General features: G+C 51.0%; 1 protein-coding gene across 2 annotated transcripts in view; it reads left to right on the top strand.

Moving 5' to 3' along the window:
- MYOZ2 (myozenin 2) overlaps positions 1-23,903 on the top strand; it is a 210,812-nt gene that overhangs the window by 60,591 nt on the left and 126,318 nt on the right. The window lies entirely within an intron of this gene.

The following is a 23,903-nucleotide window of genomic DNA, read 5'->3' as shown; positions in this document are numbered from 1 at the left end:
AGGTAAAATATGGGCTGAGAGTAAGGACAAAATGAAGCAACTCCCCGTCGACCAGATCACCAGCAGGTTCGTAGGAGAGCTGCCATTTATCCCTATATACCACGGCTACACCGCCCCCTCTGCCTACCGGGCGGTCAGCCCTCGTGATTTTAAAACCTCTAGGGACAGCCAGCTCCACCACTGGGGAACAGGTATCTGTGAGCCAAGTTTCAGTAGCAAAGAGAAGATCCAACTTATTCTCCGTCAAAAGCTCAAAAACATCAGCTGCATGCTTAACTAAAGACCTAGCATTGATAAGCCCCGCATTGATCGAAGCAGAGGAAGTGCTAACGGGTAGGGGGCCACAAAGAGAAGGACAAAAAGAAAACTCGCAGTCAATACATTTACTGGAAATACACTCCTCAGCTACCCAAGGGGACCCAACCTTACACCTAGCTGTATTCAGTGCAAGAAGTTGCTTATGTGTGTACTTCACTCTAGTGATTTTGGGCGGACTTTGTGAATAAGCAGGGGGTGTGGCCCTGTGCCCGGCCGAAGCACGGACGGGCACAGACGGGCCCTCCTTTGGCGCTCCATCGGCGCGCAGTCGGCGTGCCCGCTGCGCGCGGCCGCTGCGCGTCTGGAAGTGCATTGCTACTTAAGGCACAAGCCCCTCCCCCAGCTAGACCGCTAACTCCGGTCCTGCAGGGGTCTGAGACTGATCTAAGATGGCGCCCAACCTGCCCTCCACAACAATCGGCACAGGGGAAGCCGTGGTGGACCGGGGCACAGGGAACAAGAAGGCAAAGGGAAAACAGGTTCAGTTAAAAAGCGCAAATGCGCGGCACAATGTAACACCACCGTTTTAAAAAAAATATGCAGGAAATAAAAATATAAGCAGCTGGGGTGAAAAGTAGGAGCAGAGGAGAGACCCTCGCAATCTGCTTGCCTCGCCACGCTAAACGATGTAACAGGGAGCTGCCACCACCTTGCACTATTGCCCAGGCCCCCGGACTCTCAGCCTACTTAAGGCACAAGCCCCTCCCCCAGCTAGACCACTAACTCCGGTCCTGCAGAGGTCTGAGACTGATCTAAGATGGCGCCCAACCTGCCCTCCACAACAATCGAGCAGAGGAGAGACCCTCGCAATCTGCTCGCCTCGCCTCGCAAAACAATGTAACAGGGAGCTGCCACCACCTTGCACTATCGCAGACGGTCGCAGACCCTCAGATCCCATAAAACTGATGGTTTGCAACCACTAAAAACACTTTAAAAAAGTACTAAACCCATTTCAAGGCTTGGAAATGGTTTTCCAAATTGTTAATTGGGTTTAGGAAACATTAAAGAATCAGTTTTTTGAACAGGTTTTTTAAGGGCGTTCCTTCCAAATATTGATTCTTTAAGGTATTTATTAATATTTTGCGACAGAAATCCAGTCCCAAAACATTAATATTTTACCACTAACTTAAAGAGTAGGCAGTGGACACATAGACCACTGAGAATCTTAAAAAAAGCTTGTGAAGATTTTCATTTTCTATTTTCAAACACATCCCATTTTTCTTTAAGAGAAACAGGCTGCATTTTTAACAATCATTCTTTATTTCAAAGCTGTCACAGACATGGTGCAGCCATACCTCTTTTATATTTATGAGGTAGGTCGAATTGCAACCTACTACAATTCTGTATTTTGTGAACCAACCGTTTAATACATGGGGCAGTTTGCAAAATAAGAGTGCATTTGGTAAAAGTTGGTGTACAAATTTCAAACCCCTTTACCTAATGCATTCTTTGTGCATCTGGGGCCGTATTACACATGGGGCGCATTTTCCTGGATTGCGCTGGGCGCACCATGCGCCCATTATGGTAAATGCAATGCCCCAGGGGCAACCACAATCTCACACTGCCCTAGGGGCAGCACACTCAAGTGAAAAACGGATGGCTGCTTTAAAGCCGTTCTGTGTTTTCATAGTGCAGGCGGCACCTGCCTGCACTTTTAAAGGGGAATAGATATCCCCTTGCAGGCACGTGCAGTTATTGACTGCACCCACCCGCAAGAGGATGTCTGGGCCCCCTGCAGAGGGCTGCTCTCAGGAGGCGCACTGTCAGTGCACCTCCTGACAGATTCTTTGCCACTGCACCTGCGTCTGTAATACGGCTCGGGCGCAGAAGCAAAGGTATTCCCTCATTTGCATGGGGCACACCCCATGCAAATGAGGGGTCCCCTGCAGTTAGCGCTGACGCTTTAGGTGCGCCAGCACTATTGGTATTACAGAAGGGCCCGCAAGCGCGTCTGCGACCCCTTATGTAATACCAAAGAGCCCCGCGGGCACACACAGTGGACGCACACGCTAGTGGCACCCCCGGGGCACTCTCTGAAACACGGCCCCGGGTCCTAGTTCATGTGGAAACCAGATGCAATTTATCACACCTCATAAATAACCATACTCCAGGGTATAATACTTATTGAGTGTGATAAATAGCACCTATTACGAGTTTTGGGGGAATAACATACAGATTTTGGTGCTTAACGCACCAAAATCTGCATGGTGGGGTAAAACCATACACATTTCTTCCTGTTAATTTTCAGCTGGTTTGACTTGGCGAAATTTGTGGAAGTTGAGGTATTTAACGCATCCGATGCGATAAATAACTCCCAACTTCACCCATGCGCATACAGGGGTTTACACAAAGGTCGGATTACACAGACTCACTCGTAATCAGGAGTCAGGTCCTGAGTGTCTGATTGTGAGGTTGTCGGCTTACTGGACGGAATCCTTTTAGGATAATCTCATTTACCACTAATGTTTTAACGAGACCAATAGTATTCCACTCCAGTGAGAAAACGAGGTTACTCCCCTTTAGCACCTAATTCTCCTGGGCTAGCAACGTTGAGTATTCAAGACTTACTTGAGGTGGAGGTAGGGGAAATGCAACTCAGATACACTAGTAAATCAGGAGTGGATGGTACAGGGAAGAGCAGTGGAGCGGGGCGGGGGGAAGTCGACAGATGACAGAATAGGAAATATAAAATAAAATAAATTAATAAAACTACTTACCTTTCACTCACCGCATTGCCAAGGCGACGATGCGGCAAGCACCATGTGGTTTCCTTTAAAAAAATGTATTTTCCCTATTCCGTCATCTATTGACTCCCCCGCCTCACCGCTCTCACCTGTACCAGCCACGCCGGTAGTAAATAACACTGAATATATTCAGCATCCAGGCATAGCTATATTGCCCAAGAAGAATAGGACTTTTATGTATAGTAAATAAACATACCAATTAAAAAAAAGTATACTAAAACACCCCGATGTTGGTCGCATCTTCTGGAACAGATGTTCAACCAGAAACTCTAGGGCTCAAGCACAAGCCAAAGTTTGCCTAGTGTTAAAGCACCAGGCAAACAAGGGGGTTATGGGGCTGTACACGGGTTGATTATGGCACTTCAGGTCTAAAGTATTTTACTGTACTGTTTACAAATATTTCTTTCATGCTGCAGCAGCATGGAAAAGATGTGTCAGTCAAAAATGTTACAAGTATAAAAACCTTGCATGATATGTCTAGCCCTATATCATACAAGGTGGCTCTTCGTGGCATAGTAAATCTCACTTTAGGCTTACATTGCCCTTGCGCTACCTTGAGTGCCATAAGGTCAATGCAATATTTTTGAAAATCTGTCCCAGGTACTTGATCACCAATGTGCGCTTAATTGTCGACAAAAGATTGACTATCTTCAAAGTCCTTTGTACAGGGTGAACACTATGCATAGTAAAGACTTCAACGCCAAAGCGGCCTTGGGTGTCTAGAAGGAGTGGGCTCTCCGTGGAGGGTTTCTGCACAGGGCAAAAACTGTTCACAGATGCCACTTTCCTACCTATGTCTGGTTCTTTGCTCACGAAAAGTTTGCTATCTGAGAACAGTTTCGGTACAGGGCAAAATCTCTGCATAGTATATGTTTGGACACTTAGTGGGGCTTTGGTATCTGAATGAAATGGGTTCTAAAAGAAGAGTTTGTGAGAAGGTGGGTTGGTATTAGCTGTCAACTAGTTAAAGTGGGCACCTTGTACCAGGCTACACAACCCTTATGATGTATGAGGTCAAAGATAACCTTATTGAAAGCTATCCTCGTGTTAGCTATGGAGAGCAGCCTCCAGGCGTAATCTTGAGGGACTGAAAAGCAGCTTGTTTGATCAGAATATCACCTCCTAAATGATTAAATGAAAGGAGAACCACTCAGTGTTTATATAAAAATATGTATTTATTAATATAACACTCTCTACTGGTCTCTACACAAGACTAGGGCACAAAACACACAATACTAAATCAATAGAACATTCGTAATTAGCTAAATACACAGCTGCCTCCATGGGGAGACCGAACCATATAATTAAAAAAATGGTATAACAACAACGACTTCATTAGACACAGTGCCTAGAGCACGTAGAATTGCTGGGACCCCAAAGAACTACCCAGATGAGTGACACAGGTAGCCCACGTAGGACGGGTGCAGTGAGGAAACACAGATGCGTGCTCCGTACAACTCTATGGGAAAGTCGCGGTTGGAAATTTGCAAGTTAAGGACACTTCTAAGAGGACTTCGAGCAAACCCTTTGGAACTTAGTAGGTTCTGAGGCCAACCCTCCAGTGAGTACTGAAGTACCCGTGTTAACTATCCCAGAGGAGCTGGGTGCATAGGGGTCAAGTTGTGTCAGAAACCTTTGTCGTTTTCAATGGAGAGCTGCAAAGAAGTCCTGCTGCCAGGAGGGCGAAGAATGTCCGGTGGAATCCAAGCCTGTATTTGAGGTAAGAAGAACCTGAAAGCAGAGGGGACAGAGTCTGGGTCATTTCAGGTGACCAGGGGCTCGGTAGTCGAATGCCCACTGATGTCGGGTGCTTCAGGTATGAAAGGGTTTCTTGACTCTACAGCCACGGGGACCAGGAGATGTCGAAGACAACCAAAGTCTGGAGGTGAGCTGTCCAACAAAGGATGTCGAGAGCTGAGGGGGTTGATGTCCAGCTGCAGCACCAACAAGCCTTGGCAACTGCAACCCATGCGGTCAGAGGAAACAGGTTACGGTGTGGACCAGCAAGGTCCAGGGGACTCTCCAAGCAATGGAGAGTCAGGGCACGTGTCGAGCAACCAGATAAGCCCGAGAATTAGTAAGGTGACCCTCACCAGGACCCACAGGCCAACGGAGCAGGGATCGTGAGGAGATCTCAAGCAAGTCTGCAAAGCACCAGCCCACAGGACACTCGTAGAGTGGAGGCCGGAAATCTTCAGTGCAAATACTGCTCGGGGTCAGGACTGCACAAAGTCCAATGCACAGGCTCGGTAATAGTCACTAAGCATATGCAACTGCAAATATCCGCTGTACACAGGGGTTCGGGTTACATGGTCCCCACAAGGGATACTGGTCTCAGAATCGCTGAGAGGGCATATCAACCTCAGGGACCTTCGGAAACTCACCTCCTGTGTTGCTGAAATTTTCAGAGTCCGCAGGAGCTCAGGAGAAGCAAATCGGTCAGATGCGTTAAGGTTCCTGCTTTTGCAGGGGAGTAAATTCTTCAGTCGTCCAGCGTCGTGCAGGCAGTACTTGATTTCTTCTTAGCAGAATCTTGTCCAGGTAAAATCTACAGTCCTGTAGCCAGGTAACCCACTTTATCCCCATGGGAAGGGGTTGTAAAGATTCTGTAGACCCTCCTAGGGGAAGGGCAGGACAGAGGGGTGGCTACACCCATGTCCTTAGTCCAGTTTTGCGCCAGAGCAGGAGCAAATGACTCCTGGAACTGGTTTGAGCTGGATTATGCACAAGGAAACCAAATGTGCCCCCAGTGCAGACTTTCTGGCACTCTAAGAGTGCGCCCACCCAGCTCCAATACACTAAATTGTGTGTAGGCGGTGGTTACACCTCCCTGTGACAGGATGCCGATTGTCATGCCTTCCTCTGCGCGAGCTTAGCTCAGCAGCAAAACACAACATATTTCTAAGCAGCCATTTTAAAGTTAGCATTTACCGCAAGGTTATAATGCACTTAAACATATATGTCTGGCTGCATCACAGACAACCCCGGAGAATGGTCTCTGAAGGCTGCAGAGGGGCTCTGCTCATGCAGGGGCACCCTCTCACGTAAAATCCAGCACCCTTCCTTCAGGATTGAAAAGGCCTGCCATAGGGGTGACTGTTGGTATTTAAGTGTAGTGATTTAAATAGATATAATGAACCTATATCTTATGTAAGTGGTGCAAGCACCAGCGTACACAGTCTGCTGTAGATGGCTGGTCGTGTCAATTTGGATAGCCTCTAAGGGGTGGCACAATACATGCTTCAGCCCATGGGAGGCCTCTGGGCTACCTATGCCCTGGGTACATGGTGTACCATATACTAAGGACTGATAAGGGCTCCCCATATTCCTATCATGAGTGTACTTAAAGTACATGTATAACAACTTACAGGAGAAAGCAGATAGACTGGGGCCCTGGACAGCAGTATCCCAGTCAGACTAGGCCAAAAACAGCGTGCTATCAGCAGAAAGTGAGGGTAACCATAAGAAGCAGATGCTACTTTCCTACAGAGTTGTTCACACAGTGAAGACCGCTTGCAGCAGCGGCTGGCCCACCTGTGTATGGTTGATTACCCACATGAGCTCACCTATCCACAGAGTGTTCTGGACTGGGTGAATGCTGTATGTAGGAGGAGCTTGGTCACCTAAGGGGGCTTGTGTGTCTGAAGGATAATTCATGATTTACATGAATCTGCACCACTTAGTACTTAATTTTGTATCTGAAATGCTGTACAGTTTGTTTCAGTAATTTGAACAGCAGTAGGTGTTCACTGACATTGCTGACTAACTATAACATCCCTTTAACCTTTGCTTTTTTCAGTGATTTTCTATTTTTTAGTTAAATAATACATTAATACCACTCCTCCCTATAACTTCCCTTTGACCTTTGATTTTATCAGTGAATATCTAGGGTTTTTTACCGTCAAGTAAAATATTACCTCTATACCTAACAGTAGGTAGAAGTGTCTTGGATTCGTAAGGAAGCTTGAGTATGTGGAGAGAGTGGTATCTTCATGAAGGCCTCCGTACAGGGTGAAAGCTGTGCTCAATAGTGTTTCATGAGGGACTGGCCTCTCCAGAAAGACCTCTGTACAGGATGAAGACTGTGCATGGCAACGATTGGCAAGGGACTTCCTTCTCCATGAAGACCTCTGCACAGTGTGAAGGCTGTGTGTAGTAGGTCTGTGTGAGGGACTGGCCTCTCCGCAAAGACCTCTGTACAGGGTGAAAGCTGGGCATGGTAGTGTTTGGTTAAGGACTTGCCTCCCCATGAAGCCTTCTATAAAGAGAAAAGGCTGTGCATAGTAGGGTTTGTGAGGGACCGGTCTCCCTGTGAGGACTTCTAGAGGGAAAATTCCGTGCATAGTAGGGTTTAGTGCGAGACTGGCCTCTCCACAAAGACCTCTCTGAAGGGCAAAGGCTGTGCATAGTAGGGTTTAGTGGTAGACTGGCCTGTCGGCAAAGACCTCTGTGCTGGACCAAGGCTGTGGATAATAGGGTTTGATGTGGGACTGGCCTGTCCATCAAAACTCTGTACAGAGTGAAGACTGTGGGTATTAATACCACCTATATCGAATATTAGGGGGGCCATTTGAAATTAGCCAGATCTACTGGCTTTGTCAAGGGGTGACCAAATTAATATAGAAGGCAGCCCTATTGGCTTTGTCAAGGAGTAATCATATCAACATACAAAGCAAACCTAAAGGCTTTTGTCGAGGGTCACAATATCAATATAAATGCAAGCCTATTGGCTTTGTCAGGAGACCACGAGCGTAATGAAATAGTAATCACGTTAGGATTAAACATTAAAACCAACAGAATCTAAAAACATATTCAAAGACATTCAGGCCCATATTTATCAAGGTTTTGTGTCACCCTGGCGGAAGGATAACATAAATCCTAAGTTAGATTTATCTTGGGTGGACCTGCATGGCTTGATAAATATAGAATAGCGCAAGGCAGCGCAAATTGCTGCCTTGCGTTACTCTGTGGCAGAGAGGCGTTCCATGGGTGGAGCGTGGGTGTTCCCACGAATCCACTCATGAATTTTGGCACAGTCCCAGATTTACCATTAGTGGTAGATCTGGCAATGCTTCAAATTGCTATGCCTCCCCAGGTGAGTTGTAATGAGGGGAAATATCTTTGTTTCTCCTGGTTTTTTCCTCTTTTTATATGTGTTGCATTTTGCAGCACCCAAAGAAACAGGAAAATGCCTCTCAGGATTGTTTTTTGCAGGAATGTCTCCCTTCCTGCACAAAAACAATCCTGCCTACAACGCAGGCACCCTTGCAACATGACGTAAGAGTAACTGCATCAGAAGTGCGCCAGCGCTTAGAAAGTACAGGAAAGAGCTGTTTTATGGGAAATAAGGTGCATTCTTGCCCTTTACATTTCACGCCGAACAGCAAGGTGGCTTACTGCGTGGGCTGCGTGAAAGATGATAAATATGCTACTCCATCCTAATAAAAAAAAGTACAATGCTCATCAACAAGCCTTCAAATAAAGCATTTATATTCAAAAGACATTAGAAAGGCATCAACAGCTTTCTTTTATACGTCCCCAGCCTCTAATGCTGTCATTAAACCAATCACAAGGGATCCCTCCAATCCTCAGTTGAAGAGCCAAAGCTGTAGCTCTGGAAATGCTTAGAAACACTATATTCGTTTCCTGGGGTCATGTTGTATAGGGTTACTTTTAATAAATTATTTTTGGGGGACTGCTGCACTCCCTGCAGCCCACAACAACTCTCTTGTAGCATGTTGGTGGTGCCCCTGCTCAGACTGACAACACCACAAGGCAGGACAAAATATGCAAATTAGGTCACAAAAGTTATTATGGGGCACTCCTTGCATGGAGCAGTAAATAAACGAGCAGCTTTGGCTATTTTTTTTACTGCATTTAATGCATCTGTTAGACCTGGCACCTTGGCGTGAGTCTCCCTTCCACTTTTTGCTGATGTGCCTCCGATGTTTTGCTGGATTTCCGATACTCAGGGCACTGCGCCACGGCTGACCCGTGCCGCAGTGCAAGTGCTCTCTACTGTAAATTGTACATGTGATTGATGTCCATGATTGGTTCATTGGATTTACTGTTAGTCCCTAGTAAAGTGCACTAGAGAGTGCCAGGGCTTGTAGATGCCAATACTGCTGGTGGGCCTGCAGCGCTGGTTGCGCCACCCACCGAAGCAGCCGTAAAGATGTGTCTGGGAACTGCGACCGCAGAACCCGCGTGCGGTCTCGTACTGTCACGCTAGCTGGGCAAGTGCACCCACTTGCCAGCCCCCGAACCTTCCCTTGACTACATATTAGTCACCCCTATGGTAGGCCTGCGGGCAGGGTGCGTTGTAGGTGTAAGGTAGGACAAGCCCTGATGTGTGTGGCATGTCCTAGTAGTGACTTACAACCAAAACCGTATTTCACTATTGAAGGCTACTTGCTCCAATAGGCCAGACTGAGCTGCTGGAGTTATTACACCCTATAATCCCAGCAGGCTCAAGGAGCATAGTAGCGCGTTGTGTTTAGTATGCCTGAACTCAGGATGATAAAATATTTCTTTTAGGAAAGTTTATTTTAGTATCCTGGGTTTGCAAATGCTACTTTTAGAAAGTTAGCCTTTGCTTGCCTAACCATTTCAGCCCGCCTCTGCTGGTATGTGTATCTGACTGTCTGGGACGTGTGAGTGACAGGGCTGGGAGGATGACAGGTGGTGAATGCGCAGATTACACCTTAGTGGGAGGTAGGAGTGGCTCTTGACTCTGGATCTTGCTGTGCTCTGCCACCACAATGCTGGCTCCACCCTCCTGGGGAGCGTCGGATGACTCAGCCGACACCTGGCCCAGGAAGGGCGAAGCCCCATCAACAAGGTACTCTGGCTGCCCCCGTCCGCACAATGTTGGCTCCACCTCCTGTGGGGCGTCTGATGCCCCTGCCCCTCACACTGAAAGCAGAAGCCGGAGTACACCCGCCAGGGTACTCAAGGACTGAGAGTGGTTATGCAAAGGCCCCCCTTGCCTGCGAGAACAAAAGAAATGCCATATAAAAGAAGGAGCCCTGCTCCTTGAAAATTAGATCCTGTTTGGGCTACAGAAGGAACTCTGCCCGACGAGAAGGACCGGGAAGGACAAGGAAGAGTGCTGTCTCTTGCCTGTGTCTGGTGCCTTGCTGCTGAAGGAGAGGAAAAAGGAAAGACTACGAAAAGACTTTTGCTTTACAAGACTTTGTGCCGAACTCTGCTAAAAGATCTCCAAGGGCTTGAAACTGAACTTGCCCCCTGACCAGCGCCCCAGGACCAGTGGGCGCTACACCCTGAAGAAAGCAACTGCGTGTGCTGCTCCTCGTGGCAGTACCGACGGAGGAATCTCCTCCAAGGCAACGACATCCACCTGACCACCGTGACCGGGGCCCAGAGCAACAGCGAAAGCAAAGTGAGGACCAGCCGCCGCTGGCCCGAACACCGTGACCGCAACTGCACCGGGAGCCCGAGAGCAAAGCGAAGGAGGACCCGTCCGGTCCAAGCTCTCGAGTTGACTGCGCAAAGAGCAGCCAATCCACTTGCAAAGACGGACAGTCACCCTGTGAGAGTCCCCTAGGTCGGTACCTTGCCCGACAGCCAGCTGTGAGCGCACAGCTGCACCGGCACTTGGCTGGGTACGTCCTGCACTTGAGGACCGTACTGCCACTTGCCGCCACCACGCAACCGCCGCCTCCAGGGTCGGAGCGGACGACGAGGAGAGGACCCTGCCGCCACAGAACACCGCTGCCCCGGATGACCCGTGAACTGCTCGGCTAAGAGCCGCACCGAACAGCGACCCCGGGAAGGCAACGCGACGTGGGACAGATCCCCTGGGAGCCGCCTGCTCCACAAGAACTTTGTTGAACTGGGCCGAAGGCCCTAAAGAACTCTTATTGCTCGAAAGAACTGTGGCAACTTGAACTAAGTAACCTTGGAACCGCTATTTGAAAGTCGATAACTGTATTCTTAAGCCTGCTTGAACCTTATATAAAGATATATATTTTTACAGAATACAGTCTGGTCTCATTGTGTGGTGGGTTGGTTGTGACGGTGTAATATTGCAAGTGTTTAACCCTATGTGCCCCAAAGATTAGCCTACGACTGCTTAAGCCACACTACCTAGAGGGTAAGCAGAGGTTGTCTGGAAGGTAACCCTCAGCCCTGACGAGGAAGAGAGAGTCCCTGCTTGTCGCTAGTGTTGCACTGCGCCAACTAGAGCCTCCCCCTTCCTACATTGGACGCAGCGGTGGGGATTTTTCGAATTTACACTTGCGGTATCTATACCTTAGCTTCCGACCATTGCACAGTGATTTCAGTCCAGTTACTTAGCCACAGACTTTGCTTTTCGCTGAAAGAAGATTCCGAGTGTGAAAACCATGCCGGGCACAAAGAGCCTGGATGGAGCGGAGTCCACGACCTCTGAGGTGTTGGAGGTGGAGTGGGACGCCGCAAAGCTGGACAAATACTCAAAGACGGAGCTGAAGTTTTTCTGTAAGAAACTCAAAGTTCCGCACGCTGGTTGCAAGAATAAGCCAGAATTCTACAAGGCCCTGAAAGCCTGGATAGAGTCCAGAAAGGCCCCGGAGGATCAAGATGCCCTCGCGGAGCAGGATGCGACTGAAGAGCAGACTGCACCTATGGATCTGGTGGATCTCGAAAGGCAAGACAGCGTGCACAGCTTTGGTAAAGGCCTGTCGCCAGAGGAGCTGGCAGACAGGAAGGAAACGAGGAATCACGAAAGAAAGCTGGCAGAATTGAAAATCCAACTGGAGTTGGAAACAAAAAGAATGGCGCTGGAAGAGCGAAAGCACCAAATGGATTATGAAGTGAAAATGAGGGAGATAAGTCTCAAGGAGAGAGACTTGGATCGTCCTCCCTCTGGTGGCAGCACATCGCCAGTGCAGGTAGAGTCAAGAGTGCACATCCCGAAGGACGTAGTTAAGGAGTTCTTCAAGGGGGATGACATAGGACAGTGGTTTAGGGCATACGAGGTAGCCATGTCCTCCCACCGGGTCCCTGACAAGGATTGGGGAGCGGGGTTGTGGGGAAGGTTCCTTAGCGAAGGGCGAGATACCTTGCTAGATTTGCCCGTTGAGAAACAGAGGTCCTATTCCCACATGAAAGAAGCTTTAATGCGCAGGTACGGGCTTACCCCTGAAATGTATAGACAGAAGTTTAGGGGATGTACTAAGCGGCCTGGGAATACGTATGTGGAGTATGTGACTTACTTTTGCAGAGCACTGGATGGTTGGGTGAAGGGTAGCAAAGTGAATGATTTTCAAGGTCTCTTTGATTTAATTGCATGGGAGCACTTGTCTGATCACTGTTTTCCTGAGTTACGCCAACACCTGATCGATAGCAAGCTGTCCAACCCGAGGAAGCTTGCTGAGGAGGCGGACCGCTGGCTCAGCACCAGGGTCCACAAGGGTCCCGTGGGAGACTCCGCCAAGAGTGGGCAGGGTCCCCAGCAGAAGAGTGGGGGGGACAAGGGGGGAAAACAGAAAGGGTTCCAAAAAGGCCCCCAAAGTAGTTCCCAGGGGAACCAGCAGCAAGGTTCTCAGCCTCCCCCACCCCCAAAGCAGAATGGGGCCCGACAGGTAAGCCTGTTCCAAAGGGGCCCTTCAATTGTTACAAATGTGGCGAGCCTGGGCGCATATCCAGTGACCCCAAGTGTCGCCTGTTTGGAAAACCCGCACCCACTGGTGCTCCGCCCCGTCAAGTGACTAGTGTTCACTTAGGAGAAGAAGTGATGGTCCCGGGGGGTGGAGATCCCGTTCAGATGACCCTAGTCTCGCTAGGAGACAGTGAGATGATCCCTACGAACTACCTGCCCTCTAACACTAAGAAATATGGGCAGATGGTGATCATCAATGGCAAGGAAGCTGAGGCTCTTCGAGACACAGGAGCCAGTGTGACTGCAGTGAGGCAGCACCTGGTGTCTCAAGAGCAGGTTGTACCCCATGCCTACTGTAGGGTTATCAACGCTGATAATTCTGAGAGTCAGTGTCCGATGGCTCAAGTTCCCTTCGAGTGGGGGGGGGTCTCTGGTACTCTGCAGGTCTGTGTAAGAAAAACCATGCCTGTTGACTGTTTGCTAGGGAATGACTTGGGGCCCGATGTAGGTAGGGCGTTACCGATCGGTAACGGCCGAAAATACCGATTTTTGGCCCTTACCGATCGGTAAACAGCCATCGAGATGTAGGGAAAGAAAAACATAAAGAATCGGAGTGAAAACCGAATCGGAATGAGTACCGAATGGGAAAGAATCCGATACGTACATACCGAAAATCGGATATGTAACGAATCGGAAAAACACCGATTCGGATGCAAAGACCGATTCGGTCCATGTACCGAATCGATAGTGACACCGAATCGGAAAATCACCGATTCGGTCCATGTACCGAATCGTTAGTGACACCGAATCGGAAAATCACCGATTCGGTCCATGTACCGAATCGTTAGTGACACCGAATCGGAAAATCACCGATTCGGTCCATGTATCGATTCGGTAGAAAGACCGATTCGGACATGAGCCGAATCGGAAAACATGCCGATTCGTATGAATCGCCGATCGGGAAATTCCCCGATTCCGACAGTTGGGGAGATGTAGGGAGGCACAGAAACACCGAAATCGGCTCAAAATCGGTAGAATTCACTCGGTATTTACCATGGATTGCAATCAGGTGGTAACCAACTCCAACCCATATAAACAATCCCAAAATGCATTGCAACTTGCAGGATGGCAGCTTTCTATGTCATTGCGAGGCGGCTACGGCTACAGCAGGAAGGACAGAGGGAATGGCTAAGAAATGAACAGGTCTACAGACAGAGGATAACCCTGTTCATGCTCACAGAGGCAGAGATACTACAGAGATACAGGCTGGACTCTGACACCATACTTGAGCTCATCAGGGATCTTAAGCCATTCTTGGACCACCACACCCCAAGGGCACACGCCATCCCTGCGCACATCCAGGTGCTATGCAGCCTACACCTGCTAGCGTCTGGCAGCTATCAAAGTGGTGTAGCAGCAGCAGGAGGGGTGAGCCAGAGCAGCCTGTCAAGGTTCTTCCACACATTCCTTGACGCCATGATACACAGGATGGACCAATACATCTCTTTCCCTGCAACCCACGCAGAACTGCTACAAACCAAAGCTGACTTCTACCAGATGGCACAATTTCCCCAAATCATCGGTTGCATAGATGGCACGCACATTCCGATTTGCCCACCAGCGGACACCGAATACATATACCGCAATCGCAAGTCTACACACACCATCAACGTGCAGGTGATCTGCAATGCAAAGTGCACCATCACAGACCTGGTAGCAAAATTTCCAGGGAGTACCCATGACTCCTATATTTTCCAACAGAGCGGCATATATGCATGGCTGATGGCTGGCGAATTTGGAGAAGGATACCTCCTAGGTGAGACACATCATCAGACCCCCATAACACATAGTAGGTAGGTGGAATACATGTATGCATGTGTCTAATGTGACCCCTTTCTCTTCCAGGCGACAGTGCATATGCCCTCCGCTCATTCATACTCACCCCCTACCTCAACCCCTCCACACCCAGCCAAAGGAGGTATAACCGGGCCCACATACGCACAAGGAATGTTGTCGAACGGACCTTTGGCATCTGGAAAAGTAGATTCAGATGCCTGCACAAGAGTGGAGGTGCAAGGCAGTATACCCCCATCACCTGCTGCAAGATCATAGCTGTATGTGCAATGTTACACAACCTTGCGGTGAAGAAGGGCACTGAGGTGGAGTTGTCTGACTACGAGGACCATGACGACGACGAAGCTGTGCCACTGACACAGCCAGCTGGGGTGTGTACGCCAAGTGATGGCAGATACAGACGTGAGGAGATCACTGAGAACTATTTCTGACTGAGTACAGATGCAAAGACAGCTAAATGTTGATTGGAAAAAACAAATTTTAATAGTGTTGCAACACAGTTACAGCACTGATGTGCAACAAAAAATGGTGTATGGTAAATAAAATAAAGTCCAAGGTTCTGGTTGCCTCACCCGCCCTTGCAAGGCTATTTTTTTGCCCGCTTGCCAGAACCACTGGGGTGTCCCTCAGCCCCCTCTGAATGCCCAGCAGCATCAGCGGAGCGCCTGGTGCTCCTCCGTGGCTCAGACGCAGCGCTGGCCGGGCTGCTGCGGCTGCTGCTGTCCCCAGCATCAGCCAGGTCCAGGGCAGGATTGGAGGCGGTGTTTGAAATAATCATGGCCTCCATAGCCGTGGTGATCCGGGCCATCCCCCTAGTAAGCTCAGCCGTATGCTGACTAAGGACAGATTCCTGGTTGGCGCTGCGATGGCACAGTTGTGCCGTCGCCGCTGCAAGGCGGCCCATGGCGCGGTTCAGCACCCGGGCATCCCGCCTGCGCACCAGCTCATGCTCCTCCTGTCTGGCAGATGAGTGGGTGATGGCAGTGGTTAGCCTGCCTAACCCTGCTGCCACCTCCTTGTTCGATTCCACGACGGCCTGGAATCCCTTGACCAACTCTCCCATCTGCATGTTGTGCTGCAGGAGCTGGCGTTGGCAGGCCATAGTGGATCTTGCCTGTTGCCTCTGAATTTTCACCATCTGTCCCTCCAGGCCCAGGAATACACTGCCCTCCCGTGCTGGTGCAGCAGTGGTGGTGATGGTACGGCGCCGGGCACTGCTGCTTCCGGCCTGCTGAGTGGGCTGGGGTGCCACTGGTGGGGGTGTGAAGCTGGCCGGTCCCTGAGCCCCTGCTCCCAGGACAGGTTGAACAGGTGGCAAGGCCACGGTTGTGGCAGGAGCTGGTGTAGGCGGAATGGTGTCCCTTGTAGGGGAGTTCTCTGGGGAGAACTGCAAGGGGGGTGTGCTGGGCATTACTGGGGAGTGCAGTGCATCGAAGTCAATGACCAGGACTCCCTCCATACCTAGCCCTGGGGTGTCTCCTTCCTCCTCCTCCTCCTGGCCAGCCTGGCTGGTGCTCGGCCCTGCGACTGCAGTGTTGGACGGTGCTGCTCCCTCTGATGCCACTGTTGTTCCGCCTGATGGGGCCCCTAGGTACAAAGAAGCATTTGTAAACTGAGTGCCGATGTATTACAGTCAGTACAATTATAGCATTCCACATGTCCTTGCATCTCCTTACACTGTGTCACACTGTTTCCTGTCTTGTGATTCTGCACTGCCATATTTAGCTAACTTCTGCTGACTACATGTACCATGATGCTTGTCTCTTGTATGTTGGTGACAGTACTGTGCTGGGGTTTGCCTATGCATTGTGTCTAATGGGGAGGTGTCTGGTAGGGTGTGTCATGATGCGCATGCTTCTTACCTGTAGCTTTAGCTCTCGCAGAGCTGTCCAGGGTCCCGATTCCACTGACACTCTCCCTCTCAAGGTGCTGGAGACCAGGTCCTCCAGCTCGGTGAGGGGTGGCGCCGGGTTGTTGCCTCCTCCAGTGAGTCCAGCCTGCCTCTGTATCTCAGCCATCTTCCTCTTAGTGAGGCTGCGGATGTCGTAGAATCTTTTTTTCAGTTCTTCTACAGACCTGGGGGTGACACCCGCAGCATTCACCTTCTGGGCGATGTCCGCCCAGATTCTCCTCTTGGTGCTGTCTGGCACGTTGAGGGACAGCTTGCCAAACAGCTGGCGGTGCACCCTCACCACCTCCTCGACCAGCACCTGAAGTTCGGTGGTGGTGAACTTCGGCTTCCTCTTCTGGGAGGACTTCTGGCTTTCTGACTGCTCTGCCATGTTCTCCAGTTCAGTTGGCAACCTCCTACTCCCACTGCTGCAAACTGTGAGTGTTGAGCTCAGGCTGGCTCTCCAGAAACTTCTTAATTAGCTGCACCTGCCAGTGTTGCCACTCCCTGTTTGGGTGGGGGAGGGGGAGCCACCTCATTGGCTGAATCGGCGTTTGCCGAATCGGCTATTACCGATTCGGTAATATCCGATTCGGTAAAATCCGATTCGGTATTATCCGATTCGGTAAAAGCAGATTCGGTTCCTTCAATGCATTCCTATGGGCTTTTTCGCCATGGGTGTGTTTTCATGGCTACGAATCTATGATTGCCGAATCGGAATTTACCGAATCGGCTTTTACCGAATCGGTATTCGCCGATTCGGGACTATCCGATTCGGGGGTAGCCGAATCGGTAAATTCCGATTCGTTGTTAGCCGATTCGGTACTTTCCGATTCGGACCGAGGCGATTCGGAACGTACCGATTCTCATTACCGATGCCGACCGATTCGGTATTCATTCGGTTTTTTTCCCCTACATCTCGTTTTCCGATTTCAGAATACCGATTCGGCCCGCCTCGGTATTTTGAATTCGGAAAATCGCGTTTACCTACATCGGGCCCTTGGAGCACTCCCCTTGGGAAAAGGTGGAGAAAACGACTCACCTGCGGATGGTGGGTCTGCCTGACTGGGCGTGCGTGACCACCCGGTCAATGGCAGCCAGTAGGGGTGATCAAGAGGTCCTGGGGCCTGAAGGAGAGGCCCAGGAACCGGCCTTAGGGAGAGGGCGCAGGGGGCGCGGGAAACCGGCCCCTGAAGTTCCCACGGTCCAGGAGGAGGCAGACCTTGAGGGGGATGCCCTGGAGCCTACAGGGGAACAGATCGCCGAACTGGGGGACCTGCCTGAGCTGACCCATTGGCAGCAAGAAGGAGGACCCTCCAGGGAGGAATTCTGCAAGGAGCAGAAAGAATGCCCCTCTCTCATGGGTATGCGGCAGCAGGCTGCAGACCAGGCCAATGGTGTTCAGGCCAAAACACATTATGTGTACTGGGAGAACGACCTCCTGTATTCAGAGCCTAAGGCTGCTGAACCTGGGTCAGCCCGTGTGCTGGTGGTACCCCAGAAGTTCAGAGCCTTCCTACTGGGTCTGGCTCATGATGTGCCTTTAGCAGGACATTTGGGGATGGACAAGACCTATGACAGGCTTGTCACCCACTTTTACTGGCCCCAAATGCATAAGAGTTCAGACGCTCATTGCAGAACCTGTCCGACTTGCCAGGCAAGTGGGAAGACCGGAGGGAAGAAGAAGGCTCCCCTCCAACCCTTCCCTGTGGTTGGTACGCCATTCCAGCGAGTGGGTATTGACATTGTTGGGCCTCTGGACCCCAAGACAGCCATGGGCAACAGGTTCATCCTGGTCTTGGTGGACCATGCCACCCGGTACCCTGAAGCCATCCCTCTGAGGACAGTGACGGCCCCCGTGGTGGGACGTGTGTGCACTGATTTCTCACGAGTAGGATTCCCTCTAGAGGCGGTGAGCGACAGAGGGACCAACTTCATATCCAAGTATATGAAGTCCCTTTGGCAAGAGTGTGGCGTAACGTATAAGTTCACCACGCCTTACCATCCCCAAGGTAACGGGTTGGTTGAGAGATTCAACCGAACCCTGAAGGGCATGATCATGGGCCTAGAAGGTCCGATGAGGCGTAAGTGGGACGTCCTCTTACCATGCCTACTCTTTGCATATCGCGAGGTACCCCAGAAGTCCCTAGGGTTCAGCCCCTTTGAGCTACTGTACGGTCACCCCGTGAGAGGACCACTGAGTTTGGTAAAGGAAGGCTGGGAGCAATCTCCCAGGAAACCTCCCCAGAATGTATATAGCTACATGCTGGCCTTCAGAAACCAGACCAGGCGCTTCAGACAACTTGCCGAGGCAAATCTGGAAGCCAGCCAGGAAGAGATGAAGCGGTGGTACGACCAGAATGCCACTCTGGTCGAGCTTCAGCCTGGACAAGAGGTGTATGTCCTGGCCCCAGTGGAGCCCTGTGCCCTTCAGGATAAGTGCACAGGCCCATTCGAGGTTGTGGAGCCCAAGAGCCCCGTGACATACTTGGTGGACATGAAGATGCCCAGGAACCCTTTGCGGGTCCTACATGTCAACCGCCTCAAGCCCCACTTGCGAAGGTCCGAAGTGGGCATGTTGTTGGCAACTGATGACGGAATGGAGGAGGAGTCGGAGCCTCTCCCTGACCTCTTAGTGGCCTGTGAGAAAGACGGGTCAGTGGATGGAGTTAACCTCTCACCCACCCTGACCCCCGAACAACAGGAAGACTGCCGCCAGTTGCTGGGGCAGTTTCCGGATCTGTTCTCCCTGGTTCCGAGTGTCACAGATTGGTGCGTCCATGATGTGGACACTGGAGACAGCTTACCTGTGAAGCATAAGGCTTACCGGGTGACTGACAGGGTCCGGGCCTGCATCAAGGAGGAGGTCTCCAAGATGCTTGCCCTGGGGGTGATTGAGTCTTCCAGCAGTCCTTGGTCCAGCCCCGTGGTCTTGGTTCCGAAGGCTGCTGCGCCGGGAGCCACACCCGAACTCCGGTTCTGTGTGGACTACAGAGGACTCAATTCAGTCACGAAGACTGACGCGCACCCCATCCCCAGAGCGGATGAGCTCATTGATCGGCTAGGGGCTGCTCGGTTCCTCAGTACGTTTGATTTGACGTCTGGGTACTGGCAGATCGCCTTGACCGATGGGGCAAAGGAGAGGTCGGCATTCTCGACACCAGATGGGCATTTCCAGTTCCGGGTTATGCCATTTGGGATGAAGAATGCCCCTGCCACCTTTCAGAGATTGGTCAACCAGGTGTTGGCTGGGCTGGACGAGTTCAGTGCCGCCTACCTGGATGACATCGCGGTGTTCAGTGGCACCTGGCCAGAACACCTGCGACACCTCTGGGAAGTGTTGATGGCTCTGCGCAGAGCAGGCCTCACAATCAAGGCAAGCAAGTGCCAGATTGGGCAGGGTTCAGTGGTGTACTTGGGACACCAAGTTGGGAGTGGCAAGGTAGCACCCTTGCAACCCAAAATTGAGACCATCCTGGCTTGGGAACCCCCCAAGACCCAGACTGCAGTGAGAGCCTTCCTGGGGCTCACTGGGTATTACAGGAGGTTTGTCAAGGGCTATGGCACGATCGTGACCCCCTTGACAGACTGACTTCGAAGAAGCAGCCCAGGAATGTGATTTGGACTGACACCTGTCAGAAGGCTTTTGACACCCTGAAGACTGCCATGTGCACGGCGCCCGTGCTCCTGGCTCCTGATTTCTCCAGGGAATTCATAGTGCAAACAGACGCTTCAGAGCATGGTGTAGGGGCCGTTCTTTCACAGATGACTGAGGAGGGCTTTGACCAACCCGTAGCCTTCATAAGTAGGAGGTTACTTCCACGGGAAAGTAGGTGGAGTGCAATAGAGCGTGAAGCATTTGCTGTGGTCTGGGCGCTGAAGAAGCTAAGACCCTACTTGTTTGGGTCTCACTTCCGAGTTCAGACGGACCACAGGCCCCTCAGATGGTTGATGCAAATGAGGGGTGAGAACCCGAAACTGTTGAGGTGGTCCATTTCTCTACAGAGTATGGACTTTACGGTGGAACACCGACCTGGCACCGATCACGCCAACGCTGACGGTCTGTCCAGATTTTTCCGCCTTAGTGATGTGGAACTCCCTGGGGAAGGGTAGTTCCCCCCACATTTCAGCTGGAGGGGACACATGTTAGACCTGGCACCTTGGCGTGAGTCTCCCTTCCACTTTTTGCTGATGTGCCTCCGATGTTTTGCTGGTTTTCCGATACTCAGGGCACTGCGCCACGGCTGACCCGTGCCGCAGTGCAAGTGCTCCCTACTGTAAATTGTACATGTGATTGATGTCCATGATTGGTTCATTGGATTTACTGTTAGTCCCTAGTAAAGTGCACTAGAGAGTGCCAGGGCTTGTAGATGCCAATACTGCTGGTGGGCCTGCAGCGCTGGTTGCGCCACCCACCGAAGCAGCCGTAAAGATGTGTCTGGGAACTGCGACCGCAGAACCCGCGTGCGGTCTCGTACTGTCACGCTAGCTGGGCAAGTGCACCCACTTGCCAGCCCCCGAACCTTCCCTTGACTACATATTAGTCACCCCTATGGTAGGCCTGCGGGCAGGGTGCGTTGTAGGTGTAAGGTAGGACAAGCCCTGATGTGTGTGGCATGTCCTAGTAGTGACTTACAACCAAAACCGTATTTCACTATTGAAGGCTACTTGCTCCAATAGGCCAGACTGAGCTGCTGGAGTTATTACACCCTATAATCCCAGCAGGCTCAAGGAGCATAGTAGCGCGTTGTGTTTAGTATGCCTGAACTCAGGATGATAAAATATTTCTTTTAGGAAAGTTTATTTTAGTATCCTGGGTTTGCAAATGCTACTTTTAGAAAGTTAGCCTTTGCTTGCCTAACCATTTCAGCCCGCCTCTGCTGGTATGTGTATCTGACTGTCTGGGACGTGTGAGTGACAGGGCTGGGAGGATGACAGGTGGTGAATGCGCAGATTACACCTTAGTGGGAGGTAGGAGTGGCTCTTGACTCTGGATCTTGCTGTGCTCTGCCACTACAATGCTGGCTCCACCCTCCTGGGGAGCGTCGGATGACTCAGCCGACACCTGGCCCAGGAAGGGCGAAGCCCCATCAACAAGGTACTCTGGCTGCCCCCGTCCGCACAATGTTGGCTCCACCTCCTGTGGGGCGTCTGATGCGCCTGCCCCTCACACTGAAAGCAGAAGCCGGAGTACACCCGCCAGGGTACTCAAGGACTGAGAGTGGTTATGCAAAGGCCCCCCTGGCCTGCGAGAACAAAAGAAATGCCATATAAAAGAAGGAGCCCTGCTCCTTGAAAATTAGATCCTGTTTGGGCTACAGAAGGAACTCTGCCCGACGAGAAGGACCGGGAAGGACAAGGAAGAGTGCTGTCTCTTGCCTGTGTCTGGTGCCTTGCTGCTGAAGGAGAGGAAAAAGGAAAGACTACGAAAAGACTTTTGCTTTACAAGACTTTGTGCCGAACTCTGCTAAAAGATCTCCAAGGGCTTGAAACTGAACTTGCCCCCTGACCAGCGCCCCAGGACCAGTGGGCGCTACACCCTGAAGAAAGCAACTGCGTGTGCTGCTCCTCGTGGCAGTACCGACGGAGGAATCTCCTCCAAGGCAACGACATCCACCTGACCACCGTGACCGGGGCCCAGAGCAACAGCGAAAGCAAAGTGAGGACCAGCCGCCGCTGGCCCGAACGCCGTGACCGCAACTGCACCGGGAGCCCGAGTGCAGAGCGAAGGAGGACCCGTCCGGTCCAAGCTCTCGAGTTGACTGCGCAACGAGCAGCCAATCCACTTGCAAAGACGGACAGTCGCCCTGTGAGAGTCCCCTAGGTCGGTACCTTGCCCGACAGCCAGCTGTGAGCGCACAGCTGCACCGGCACTTGGCTGGGTACGTCCTGCCCTTGAGGACCGTACTGCCACTTGCCGCCACCACGCAACCGCCGCCTCCAGGGTCGGAGCGGACGACGAGGAGAGGACCCTGCCACCACAGAACACCGCTGCCCCGGATGACCCGTGAACTGCTCGGCTAAGAGCCGCACCGAACAGCGACCCCGGGAAGGCAACGCGACGTGGGACAGATCCCCTGGGAGCCGCCTGCTCCACAAGAACTTTGTTGAACTGGGCCGAAGGCCCTAAAGAACTCTTATTGCTCGAAAGAACTGTGGCAACTTGAACTAAATAACCTTGGAACCGCTATTTGAAAGTCGATAACTGTATTCTTAAGCCTGCTTGAACCTTATATAAAGATATATATTTTTACAGAATACAGTCTGGTCTCATTGTGTGGTGGGTTGGTTGTGACGGTGTAATATTGCAAGTGTTTAACCCTATGTGCCCCAAAGATTAGCCTACGACTGCTTAAGCCACACTACCTTGAGGGTAAGCAGAGGTTGTCTGGAAGGTAACCCTCAGCCCTGACGAGGAAGAGAGTGTCCCTGCTTGTCGCTAGTGTTGCACTGCGCAAACTAGAGCCTCCCCCTTCCTACAGCATCCTTATGCAGCATTCATTTTTTGAGTGCCCCGGTCCCGCCCGAGAATACCTACAGCTTGCTGTTGCATTATGGGTCCACACAAGAGCCTCAAAGTCTGCAGCCATGCCAGCACCCCACACACAGCTCCATCTCTCTGGGGCCATGCAAGTTCCAGCAACATTCCCTTTGTGCTTCCACCGATTGGGATCAGTCTTTTCTCCTGGCTCCAAATGGCAGGAGCAAAACATTCTTCACCTGCTCACCAGCTCGAACTGAGGACGGACAAGGCACTGGAATCTCCACTCTGTCACAGGGGATGGGGTCCCTGTGACAGTGTTGTGTCAGGCCCTGGGGGATGGGGGTCCCTGGGTCATAAGTTGGCACAGGCAAGTGAGACTCACGCCCCTCTCCCCTGGCAATAAAGAAATGTGTGTGGACCCCTGGGCCCTGGCATTTCCTAGGGGATATTAAATCGAATTTAGGGCCCTCCATGATTTTTTTGGTCCCACAGTTAAAACTTATTTTTTTTATTTTTTACATATTGGCCAGGAGGAGTCACAGGTCCCTACCCGGCCCCCTTATGTCCTTTAAAAAATACTTTCAGGACAGGGGACCAAGTCTCTGAGTCCTCCAATCGCCACAGTAACATTTCTGTTAATGTTTTGGCCACCCAACCAGTGTGCTCACTCCAAAAAAGCCCCCTCAGCCAATCAGAAGGTGTACATTTTTGAACTGCAACCCAAATGTCAATATATCAATAATGTTTTAACTTGAATTAATCCAAAATGACCAAACTGATATACACAAAAACGCTTTCTGGGTAAAGATCTAGCTTTTTCCAAATTTGCCCTAATTCCGTTCACCTGTTTTGGCGGTAGTGCTGTCTAAATTTCCCTTTGGAATAGTACTCCCACGCCTTTTCCTTAGCTCCCAAGAGTACCTGGTTTAACAAATTGCTGGTTCATATTTCCCCATCAGTCCTATTTCAGAAGAAAAAAACGTTATCCTAAAGAAGACTTCATCTGAA

This window comes from Lissotriton vulgaris, chromosome 3_1 (assembly GCF_964263255.1).
Source record: "Lissotriton vulgaris chromosome 3_1, aLisVul1.2, whole genome shotgun sequence".
Classification (NCBI taxonomy): Eukaryota; Metazoa; Chordata; class Amphibia; order Caudata; family Salamandridae; genus Lissotriton; species Lissotriton vulgaris.
Note: the sequence above shows the minus strand (reverse complement) of the source record. Positions and strands in the feature narration are given on the sequence as shown.